The sequence below is a fragment of the Sparus aurata genome, chromosome 6 (genome assembly GCF_900880675.1).
Source record: "Sparus aurata chromosome 6, fSpaAur1.1, whole genome shotgun sequence".
In the NCBI taxonomy this organism is placed as follows: Eukaryota; Metazoa; Chordata; class Actinopteri; order Spariformes; family Sparidae; genus Sparus; species Sparus aurata.
In genome coordinates, this window is record NC_044192.1 from 23,290,269 (window position 1) to 23,299,798 (window position 9,530).

Sequence of the window (9,530 nt, forward strand, 5' to 3'; positions counted from 1 at the left end):
AACTCAACCCGAGTTGCTCCAGCTGTTCATTGAATCCAAATGTTTGTGTGTAAAGTCCTTCCCAAAGCAACATTATGTAACTGTTTTACCTTATAAGAACAGCTTAAAAATCATGTTGATGGTACAGTGTCTTGTGATCGGACGAGTGGTGTCTGTGTCACTTGTTTCTGCACACAATCAGTGTTACATACATGTTTACTGCAAGATCGACACACAACACTGTTATGGCGCAAAGAGTTCTGTTTGTAGTGTACACCTACATTACGTCTGACAACTTGTTACAGACCTGGGATTATCATTGACAACCGCGGTGTTGCACTCAAACTGTGGAGGGCGCTAAGTCGAACAAAATGCCAATTTCTACACAATGTTGCTTTAAGTTCCTAGTAACTACAATGAATCGCTTCACTGCTTGTACGTCAAAGCGGTTGCTCCTGGGAATGAACAGAGTGAATTGTGAACTGCCTCTGCCAAAACTCTGAAGACTGTGATGCTTTTTCAGATCCTCAATCAGATTTTTCAGCAAAAAAGTAATTATGAACTCTTTGTTCACCACCTGCCGACTGCCACAAACGGTTGATTGACAAAGTTAGCGATCAGCTAGTGACCAACGTGGAGCAGGCCAAAGAGAAATGTCCCATTAGGGGTAAGTGAAAAAACAAGCTTCAGTACGAGAAGGGTCGACAGAAGGCCAGAGACACAAGCCAGAATACATGCTACTCTGCTGGAAGTTTTTGCCATATCAACTTAAAATGTGAGTATGTGTGTGTTCACAGCTTGGCTCTGATACTCTCAAGTGGCCGAAAAATTCATTCAGTTACTAATGGTTTAAGGAAAGTCTTAGCAAGTACAGACTGGTAGGAAATGTCTGTAGTTCTCTGGTCAAAAGCAACCAGACATGCAGCAGAATGAGGTGACACTTCTTCTTCTATCTTACGCTAACCCAACCTAACCTGATGTCATTTTGCTCTTATAGCCCAGATCTTATTAGATCCTATTAGTTATTGGTATGACATTTTCTAATTAAGGTCTATTTTTATTTTTGTGAAATATAATTGCAATTATTTTTGATAAAGTGTTCAATGCTAGCAAATGCTTTACTCTTTGGTTTGAGCAGGTTAGCAAGCTACGGTTAGCTTTACCAGTTTAGCTAGCTTCGGCTCTTTCAGGCCAAACATAGTTTTATTATAATGAGTTTAGAATGGATACCAAAATTATTGTTAAATCATTTCCGACATAATGTTATTGATAATTTTTAATTATTTGCTCCTACTACTTGCTAGCTGTAGGCTACAGGCTGCAAAGCTAAGTGAACCAACTGATAAGCTAAAATTAGCCTGCTACATATGACTTCTTTAAAATGAAGATTCATAATATATCTTCGACAAATCTGACCCAAGTATTTGATGTAAACTGGCATCTAAATTACGTTTTTAAAAGTCTTTATGCTTCAAGACTTACTTAAGTTTTAATTGTGTGACTGGTCGTTTTAAACAAACAACTAGTAACAACTATTAATTTGGATTTTATGTACACATTTAGCAATGGATTTACAAATACCAGGTGCAAACCAGGCCCAGTTACACCTGGAAATTATTGAGTGTTAAGATTTTGTCATAGTGATTTTGTAAGAACTAGATTGTGAAGTGCAATCCAATGTAATTTGGTGATGTGTTTGGTGATCAGGTTGTAGTCTAACCGGCCATAGTGAGGATTTTAGAATCCGCCACTCAAAGAAATGAACATGAAGCCAGAAGTATCGAAAGAAATTTATTAGGTTTTTTTTGTTTTTGTCTATCAAATGTGCGGTTATGCTCTATAATCAATCAACTTTATTAGTGTTTTAAAACAGCAAATCAATTTCTCAAGGAGGATGTAACATTTAAACGTGTTGAGTCACTGAAATACAATCAAGTTTTTATTTTGAGAATGTAAACTCGCCCCAGGTTGATTTCATACCTTAAGAAGCACACATGCACAGCCTACACACAATTAAACCACCGGTGGCATCCCGATTCTTGGAAAACAGTAACAGGCAGCAGAGGTGGCAGGAAGCAGATTCACCGCGAGGCTAATTGGTGAAAGAGAGCGTTCAGAGGACAACGGTTTAGTGTTGGGGTCCGGGTTGCCATTATTTGGATGTCATATAAGATCCAGCCTGACCCAATTAATATGCCACCTGATAGGAGGGCCTCTCATCAACCTAATTTGGAGAATCAATAGGGGACAAATGAGAGTGAGAACGAAGCTTTTTACGGATGCAAACAGACAAAGACCACCCAGTACAAGCTCGAGGAGACTGATGCCAGCAATGACATAAACCTTTTGACAAATCCTCACTTGACATAAACAAACATTCACACAGTCCCCTGCCCCTCAAGTGCATCAATGTGCCGTACACATCATCAGTCATACCCGCCCTACATAGACAAGGGAGGACATTGATGGATGTTTTTATTGTTTTGGCACATAAGGAGTAGTTGTACAAGATGGACGTGAAGTGTTAGGAGCTGAATGCTGCACCACAAAGCCTTAAGACTGCTAACATGATGAACTCTGACCCTCTTCATTAAATAAAGACTGAGTTATACCATGGAGGTACTTGTGGAGGGGGGAAAATAGTACAGTACAATGGGAATATTGAACATGTCACAAAGCCCTGAAGCAAGGCTGGTGGGGGCTGGGAGGATTTGGGAGGAGCTTTATGGCAATTATAGCCATAAAGTTAAGAAAGAAGGTGAATTGGGGGCAGCTCTCAATAGCTTAAATTGCTGGACACAGTCATCAGTAACACCTTTTTGTCTGGCTCACTGACTGGTCGGTGTTTAGAGGGGGGAACTGTTCAGGGAAGATCACACGCACCCTTATGGGATGAAAGAATCTCGCATGACAATAAAATAAACTGTGGAGACGCAAGATTTGAGTCGACGCAGCCGGACAAAGCTTATGAAATGTTTTTATCATCAGCAAGGGATAATGGTGGTGGCTGAATTAGTTTTGCTCACTAAGTTTGAGTTGCAATCTCTTGTGAATCAAAGGAATAAGAAATAGGTTGATTTTCTAATAAGCTTACTCCACCTTCTCAAAGTGGATATAAAAGCATGTTTTCGGGGGAATAATTGTAATATAAACATTACATTTTGAAAGTGATTTTTGAAAACACTATCTTGCCTGTTTCAACATGGATGTATTGTCTACAGTCACATATCTGAACTCTCAAACATGTTGTGTTAAGTGCAACACAAGCTCTACTTCTTATAGGCTAAATAATATCTCAAGAACTTTTTCCCTTATATTATATATTTCTCTCTGTATTAGACTTACTAACCCCATCGTCTTCATAATTTGAATCAGTTGTTGTATTGTAAAAGCTTTTTTTTGTTTCGCCTGTCAGGACTTGTGTTACAAAAGCATTGGAGAAAAAAACTCTCCTTTTACATCCCAATAGTTGCAGAAGCAATCATTAGGTACAGAAGTAGGCTTTTGTTTGTTGTAGCACTAATTGCAAATGTTAGTCTTATTGTACACTGTCAAAAAAAAGTCACGTGGAATCAACCTAAATAAATGTAAATAAACACGTTTGATTTCTTTCAAGCTGATTAAACTTATTTTCAGTTCAATTACATCAGTAAAGAAATATAATTTTATATACATATATATTATTCAGTTATATATATATATATATATACATATATATATATATATATATATATATATATATATATATATATATATATATATATATATATATATTAGCAGACTTCCCAGCATGCATTGTTTAAGAGTTAAAGTAAACATTTCTTTTTAAACTTCTTTTTGAAGTTAACACGTGTGCTGGAAACTTGCTGCACTTTGAGTTAAGTCATGATTGTTAATTTTTATAATGATGAAAACTTTGCTTATCATGATAAAGATTATTATTGAAGTCTTTACTCCCCCTCACACATTTCTATAATTCTTAACCAGCAGCTTTGGCTTTTATTGACATTGAAAAGTTCACCATAACTCACATAGATAAACCAGATATTTAAGGTAGACCGACAGTCTGAGGATGAAGTGATTTCAGCTTTTCCAGTTAAAAAAGAATTTGAAAGACTGTGTCGACTTAACTTGTGAATTCTACAGGAACTGAATTGTGATTAAGTTATATAAACTTAATACAACTGAATTAATATCAAGTTTATATCACTAGGAATGTTTATTTGTATTGAATCATGACAAAATTACCTTGACTTGTCCTCACAAATTTAGTCAGCTTTACATTTTTAGACACCTTACACACAGATAAATTATAAAGGCTTTAATTATCGGTATTCACAAGCACACCTTCATTATATAGAAACTACTTTGAAGAAAAAGTTACAAATCTGCATGTTGATCCTTTTCCATTGTTTTGCAACTCTTTCTTGCATAACTTGCAGTCAGTAAACCGGTTCAGGTCCAGTTCACTGCAGTGGTTCAGAGTCTCTGCTCTCATGAATGACAGCTGTCACTCTTTTGTGCTCCCAGCGCACCATCTGGTTTCGAGCTGACGATTGCTGCCTCTGCCACAGATGGTGATGAGCTGCAGTCCATTGATTCTCCTGCCTTCCTTGCCGGGGCATGTTGCTGTACTGTCCCACAGATCTGAGAGTATACCTGGGGACGGGGTGACCACCCCTACCCTGGAGGATTTCCTCTCTAACAGTCAGGCCTGGAAAGGAAGCGACAAAGGTATCAATTATACTCACATGCTTACATGCTTTTGGTGTTTCACAGTTTCTCTGTAGTGTGGCCTTTTCATCGTGATTAATGCAACAATATAAAAGATTCGACAATATTTGAAACCTCTTGATAGTCAGACAACAGTGCTGAGTGAAATGATTGGGTTAAAAATAAAAATGAGACGATGAGAAGTTTATTCAAGGTGTGGTAGAAATTGGTAGAGCAAGGACACATCTTCTAAGTTATGTTGTAATATGATTAAAATTTTGATGCATTTAAGTTCTGCAGGAATATCAGGACTCCTTATTGATTCAATCAACACCAGTGACACTAATAAATGAATAATGGAAATATTTAGGTGATGAAATTGCTACAGTAGTCTTAAAAAGCAGCAAAAAAGTTCACACTTTCTCACAATCTTTTTTCCTCAACACAAGAGAAAGGGATGTATTTCACAATAATCTTATTTACATCCACACATAAAGTAGAAGTAGATATTCTGAAGGAAAAAAATTGTGACAACTGTGTTACTTTGCATGTGATGCAAAAACCCTCAGAAGTGAAAGGACATCGAGTTAAAAGAAAAAAACACCAAAGTTATCACCTAGCAAAGAATCTTTGATGCAAGAGTGTAAAATGTGAGAAATTAACTCTCTCTGTGGTTGATACAGGTACAGAACATCCTAATGATGACTGAAAACATGAAACACTAGCTTCTCCTCTGCCAGTACACAGCAATCTGCACATTCCTCCCACTTATTTTGAATGCTCCTCACAGCAGTGTGTGATTACTTGAAAGTCAGTCGGACATCTCTCTTTTGGCAACAACAGGAATCAGCCCGAGAGCGGAAAACAAAACCTTTTGTCCCACGCTGTCGTCCTGCAGTCCTGGTAATAATCCTAAATCTGCCTTGTTTTTGGAACAACATCTGCAACCCGTGGCACGACAATAACCGCATATTAAAGCAGAGAATTATCACATGCGGTGCTATTAATATTCAGGATGTTATGAGGGGGAAAAGACAGCAAACTTGCAAAGTCACAAAAACAAACAGAGCCAAAACATCAGGGTGATCTTTTACTAAAATGTGAATCATCAACAAAGCTGTTTGTTCTCGCGTTGTGCTGTGACACATCAAATTCTTTGGGATGATATAATAAAAAACGGGAAGGTTATACGAGGACACAGCTGCACTCCCTCCAATTCCAGGTCACTGATCAAACCTCCAAAAACACAACCCACACACACACACACACAGGCAAACACACACACACACACACGCATACACACACACACACACTCACACACACACACACACACACACACACACATACACACACACACACAGACACACACACACACTCACATCCAAATTCGATGTTAAGAAACAAAGGTCTGTGTTATGTGATTAATACAGTTGTACTTCATGTCACGCATAAAGCTGACGATCTCATGTCACACTGCAGAGAGTGTGCATGTTATACTTTATGTATATGAATTAATTATTCCTTGTTGCTGGATTTATTTTCTATTTATTCTGCATAAATTGAGACTAATTTGCTACAAAAATGTACAATTTCTAGGTTAGTTGACATGAAGACTAAATTGCAAAAGGCCTTTCACACTCTCCTTTAGATTCTATCTTTTATTTCTTTATCTTTATTATTCTTTTCGTTTAAATACATGTAAAATCAACATAAATATATGATTAATGTAATAAAGACTGATGTCAGCAGACATCAGACCCTCGCACATCATGAGGATGAAGTCTGGATCAGTGAGAGGCTAAAAACAGCAAAGAAGAATAAAAGATGGAGCAGTAATGCCCCATTGCTCACAAATAAAGTTAATATTTTTGTTCTGTTTCACAAGCCCTGCAGCTTTCAGGTTTTAATTAAATATGGCAGCAAAAACAACAATAACAAGTTGCCAAAATATAGAAAACTTGGGGTAGAGATGCTGTCGGTTACAGTGCTGGCCAATAAAAAGGGGTTGTGGATTTCTTTGAGGCCTGAGCAGTCAGTGAAAGGCACTGTGGGGTCTCCATAGTTCACATGGCAAACTCTCAAACACCCACGGGGGGGTTGCCCTCCCTCCCTCCCCTGTCATGCCTTAACTGAGGCTAGTGTTGACACAGTGCTGGCCAATCTAATTTTGATTGTCAGGAGCAAGGAATGGTGATCCTCCCCCCGCCCCCCTGAGATCATCAAGTTCATTTCTCTGGCTGCATAGGGATTTTTTTCCTTTCACCCCCCCACCGCCCCACCCCACCCCACCACCCCTCCATCTCCCCATCTCCCCACCACTAGAACAATATTCAGCCGTTCCTGGGCCTCTCAGAGTGAGCTCACTGGAGTTAATCTCTCAGGCCTCTCTCCTCTCTATTGCTGCCTCTCTCTCACTCGCACTCTCTCCCTCTCTTTCTATTCAAAAAGCCATTCGAGAACAGCTTGAATTAGTGACAGTTATTATTCAGACTAATGAGTAAAATCTCAAAGGCAACAAAAGTGGACTGTGACATCGGCTATAACAGCATTCATAAATCATTCATTCTTGGCAAGAGGGATTTATTAATAAGTGGGTGACAAAAATATCATTTCTGCAGTTTTAAAAAGCGTTCATTATCAAACACAACTGTGGTGATCTCTACTGCGTGGCAGTGTGAGGGGCGATCTGTGAAATATCACGAAGCCCTCATTGTTTTCCCAGATCTGTACCATCAGAAAAGACAGATGGCCCTCTGCACCTTTGTTTGTGGGTGTATGTGCGTGTCTATGTGTGTGTGTGTGTGTGTGTTGGTGTGCACATGTGCCTGCACAGACACCGAGGGTGTGAGGAAGGTCAGGTTTATTGACAAAACTATTTTACATTCGAATGCTACTTCTTTTTTTTTGATTCCACGCATGAGTAAAACAATCCCAATTATTTACTAAAGAATAATTTACTTTTGAATGATAACTGACCATAAGATTCATTCATTATTCATGCATTTTCTCATAATTAAGTTCTGTGCTTTCCATCATTTTAGATTTAAGTATGCATGATGAGTGGATGCAAAAAAGGGGTGACTTAATGTCTTTTGTGTGACAAACTATGACATTTGGTGGACGCTTGTGTGAGTCAGTGTAATCAAATTCAGGACAGACATTAATTTTCTCTGTGAGAAATGAGACGCTGGGACAGTCCTGCAGCGCGCGGCTTTGTTGTTTAATTAAAACTGAGACGTAATAACAGAAAACAAATTAGGGGACAGAGGATCAGTTGACATGAATGAATCAGTCAAGCTACCTGAATAAAAAGCCTGAATCAAGACTAATGGAGATGATCCATCATAATGTTTCCAAACTATCTGCTGTTATTTAAATGCTGACATTGAAATTGTTTCTATATGAGCATTATCAGTGAAATATTGATGACAATGACACAAATATTTGTCGTCTTTAACCTCAATTATTGTAAATGTCCCATGAAATGTTGCATAAAGTAGCAGAGATAAAAACTTGAAATGCAGTTTAACAAGTTGGCCAGACGGGGGCACTGCAACTAAAGGTCAAAGTTTAACTTTGTCTCAAATTGTCTTCATTTTGTCTTCATCCTGGCATTGATTTAATGTCTTTTATCAACAAAAGAGGAGTTCTTTATTTATTTTATGTATATCCCTATTATTGTTACGTTTACACAATGACATATGACAGTACTAAGACAAGTATTAGTCATTTGTTTGTTTAATCTTTGTTGTGTTGTTTTTTGGAGGCATCCTTACAATCAAGTATAAAACAAAACAAGAGAGAAGTTGCTCTTTTATGCTCAGTTTCAACATTTTGTCATAACTTTATAAAACAAATGTAAAAATTGAGAAACTTGTCAAACATGATGATACAGCAATCCCTAACCCTAACCCTAACCCTGAAAACCTTGAATTAAAACATAGACACAAAGACAGGAAATCTAAAATGTTTGTTAGTGACTAACTTCTAACTGATCAGTGAGTATTTATAGCACCTCTGTGGCCAACAACCAGAAACAGCTCGAGTGTGTATGGTGAATACTGTCAGTACAGAAGAGCAAAAACACTTGTAGTCTGACATAAATTGCAGTTTAGCAGCTTTATCAGAAAGAGAAAGTCTGTCTTTTTTAAGTTTCTGTAAACATCAGTCTACTTACAACAATTCAAAAATATTGCACAACAGGGGGTGTAAGGAAAGAGATACTTTTAAACCTTCCAACTCTTATTTTTAAAATTAGCTGATACCAGTTTGCACTTGAGCTGAGAGCACAACTGGAGCCTGTCAGAGGCAATCTTGACATTACAGAAAACAATTCTGAATCGAAAGATCAAAGGTGAAAGGTCAAAATTATTCTGTCAGGAGCGTTGGGTTCACCGAGGGGGAAAACTGACCAAACCAGAGCGCCCGCCTTTCATAAAAGAAGAAATCGAGGAAAACTAGTTTCAGATACCTCTCATAAACAATTAGCACACACAGCTCCTTTGTGGTTAAAGAAATGCCTCAAAACAGAGACGTGGGGATAATTAAAGAGGGGGTAGGGTGCTGTGCTGCGTAGGTGCGTGATTTGCAAGCTGTCAGATGACGGCCTCGCGGATGAAGAGCAGTAGGCCCCCATTCTCTGTCCGGTGCTCGGTGCTTCCCCCACCCCCTCGCTCAAACGCCCCTCCATACCCCATGGGAGGAGGTCTGTTGCGCTGCGGCCACACTAAATCAACATCGTCCTAATGAGGTGTCACACTTGACCCCCAGCAGCCTCAGACCCTCACATGGGTGTCAGAGCCACAATGAGCGACCCTCCATCTCCAGCGCCCGGCTGA